Genomic DNA, 3,390 nt, shown 5'->3' with positions numbered 1-3,390 from the left:
ATAGAAATATATATTTGGGTATCTCATTCCTCAATTGACATTTAGCATCTCATAGCAACTCAGGAATAGTTTTTGAAAAATTAAAAGTACTAAATTTAATGGCTTAGAGACTTTCTACTCAAAAATTCATATACTCCATTTTTTTTCTTTCCCTTTCCTCAACTCTATTTTTTTTTTTCTTAAACTTATGCGCTCTTTCATTTCATCACCACTAAATTAGTGATTTAAAGATTTAGGGAACTAAACATTTAAAAAATATTTTAAAGAGTACAAACAGAATCTTTTAGAATGAGAATTTTGTCTTTAAAATCATTATCTTTTGCATAGGCCTGGCTATCTCACCTTGTGTATGTTAGACCCTGTTTAGAAACTCATGCATAATAGCTCACTTAATTCTTGCAACAATCCTGAAAAATTATCTTCATTTTGCAGATGAGGAAACTAAGTCACAGATAGGTTAATGGACGAAACCAATGTGATGCAGCTGGTAAGTGTTGAAGCCAGAATCTGAGTCTTAGCTGATTTTGGCAAAGCCCTTGCTTTTTACCCCTATGCCATAAAGTACAACAGAATAAACATGTTCACTTGAAGTTGGGGTGAGAGTACAGGAATGAAAAAAAATAAATTATTCTGCACTTTACTTTTCTGAGTCTCTGTGGAGTTTGATCCTTGCTTTTTCTTCATGCTCTATTACACACACACACACACACACACACACACACACACACACACACACACACACACCCCTTTCACATGGAATCAGACATCAGACCTCTAAGAAAGTTTACATTCTAGATGACCCAGAGTCACAGTTCTGGGTCTGGCAGTAAAGGGATTACATTATTCCTTTTTGCTAGGATGTATTAACATTGGGTCTCCACCCTCACTCTGTGATGGTGAGAACTAGGTTAAGTAGTTTTTGTCTTCCACACACTCTTCTAAGCAATTAACCCAATTTATACTCAATTTTAGCTTTTAAATCTAACATAATCATCAATAGCAATTGTTAGCTCAAATCCAGATTACTGAATCTTTTGTATGTTTGCAAGTTTTAGCAGTTAAATTGTTCTACTTGCAAGTTTCATTTTTAGAAAATAAAAATATAAACTTGAAAAGAGGTTAAGAGTAAGATTCTTAGTGTAAGTTTATTTTCGCCTAATTTAGAAAACCCCACTTAAATATATAATGCATTTTACTAATACATAGAAACAAGATTTATTTGAGTCAGGATTTATTCTCAAGCAATTCAAGGAAAAAACTTTCTTTTTTTTAAAAAAAAGAACCTCTTTTTTTTTTTTACAGTAATGTAGACTCATTGCATTAGTCATCTGCAGTGTTAAGAAACTAATAATTTTTTTATGCTTTTCAAGCCTCTTAATTTAGTAAACCTATAATTGAAAAGTTAAATTTTGCAATAAAATAATATAACTCAGTCCGTGTTGCTATGGGAAAGTAGAGGGTTTCCTCCTACTTTAGTTTATTAATTTTCAAATAATGCTTAAGGGCTAGTTATGATAGTCTTTTACAAGGTAGTAAATACATCGTTATCCAGACTGTCTGGGTTGAAAACTAATTACCATTAGAAACTCAAGCATTTAGGCTTGTTATTTTGCAAATCAAACAACTCCAAATACAATTTTCATATTAAATCTAATGTGCGATGATCAGGGATAGCCTCACAACAAAAGCCATAATCTAAAATATCCCTCTTCCTTATTATTGTTTGTAAGCAAGCCAACCAGACATTTAAAATGAGAAAGGAAGTTGGGGATACAGGTAGTGAAAGCAGCAATTTGAGAAAAACAAAAGAAACTTAGAAGGAAGGTATTCAAATAATTAAGTTTCCTTGAACGCAAAATTTCAGAAGGGGAGGACAGAAAGAAAATATATTATCAGAAAGAAAATATACAACAGTATACAGACTAGAGCATGTGTCCAAGACTAAGTGAACAGGGTTTTCTATAATTTTCATTTGTTCTGCTTGCTTTAAAAACTTTTGCAGTGAAACTTCTGAAGGAGCCACATTTTTTAAATTAGAGTGGACAAAGGTAAAGTAGGAAGAATAGGAAAGGGAAGTTTTATTATTCAAAAGGAAAATGGAAGTATAAGAACACAAGTAATATCACGTTTTTATTCATGCTTTAAAATAATTAAATCATATTAGATTTTAAAAATTATTTCTAGACAAGGTATTGATAAAAACAAAGAGAGTTTCCTTGCCTTTGAATAATTCCAAGGCTTAGAAATGAAAAAAGTTTTGGCCGGCCCGGTGGCGCACTGCTACAGTGCGCCGCTTGGGAGCGCGGTGGCGCTCCTGCCGAGGGTTCGGATCCCATATACAGACCGGTTCCTGCTCACTGGCTGGGCGAGGTGCGGACACAGCACCGAGGGTTGTGATCCCGTTGCCGGTCCCGGTCTGGTACGGGCACAACACTGAGGGTTGCGATCCGTTGCTGGACATGAGAAAAGACAAAAAGGAAAAAAAAAAAGTTCAACTACAGAATGTCCTGGAGTTTTTTTGACTTTTGTGACTTTTCCTGGTTTCCCTTGGTTAAAAAATGGCAGCATCCACCAGAAAAAGTCATCTGTTGAAGTGCTTTGCAAAATCTGGCACTGAGGGTTGCGATCCGTTGCCGGACACACACACAAAAAAGAAAAGAAATGAAAAAAGTTTTAGAAATATGGCTGATTCAAAAACCCTGCAAATGCATATTGAAATAGTGTTAATATTTCTTAATGTTTATTAAATGAACTAAGTGACTAGGCAGATTCATTACCTGTGTCGTATGATGTGAGGAAATTATTGAAAATGTTTGCATTTGTGGGTTTGAGAAAGAGTATGGGGAAGGCCAAAAGGGGGGAAAATATTGTTTTGGAAAATTAAAATCTTTGGTTTAATAACTGCAAAAGCTGGGCATGCTGCTTTAGAAACAAAAAAGTGAAGCAAAAGTGACAATTGATGTATATTGTGTAATATCAAATACAATTGCATGTACTCTGACTTCAAGTTTATAGACACAAAGCAACTCAACAGTCAGCAATCCTATAAAAGAAGTATTGTTAAAAAAGTTTACATACTAGAATGTAAATTCCAAAAGTATCCCTTAGGAGACACTGAAACAAGCAATCCAGAAATTTAGGCCAATGACTTAGGTCAGGATGTGAGGGTAAAATAGAATCCTGGAGACAATTAGGAGAGCTTTGCAGTGAACCAGACAGATGATGGTGATGGCAGCACAAAGGTAAGAGAATATATTGGAAATGTGTATAGTATTGGAAGACCAGCATGATTTTTAAATAGATTCCGCTAAACTTAAGCTCCATGAAGGCAGGAATTTTATCTCTCTTGCCCATTGTAGATTCCTGGTCCCTACATAAGTACCTGACACA

Source organism: Galeopterus variegatus, unplaced genomic scaffold (assembly GCF_000696425.1).
Source record: "Galeopterus variegatus unplaced genomic scaffold, G_variegatus-3.0.2 Scaffold3316, whole genome shotgun sequence".
Classification (NCBI taxonomy): domain Eukaryota; kingdom Metazoa; phylum Chordata; class Mammalia; order Dermoptera; family Cynocephalidae; genus Galeopterus; species Galeopterus variegatus.
This window is presented reverse-complemented; position numbering follows the sequence as displayed.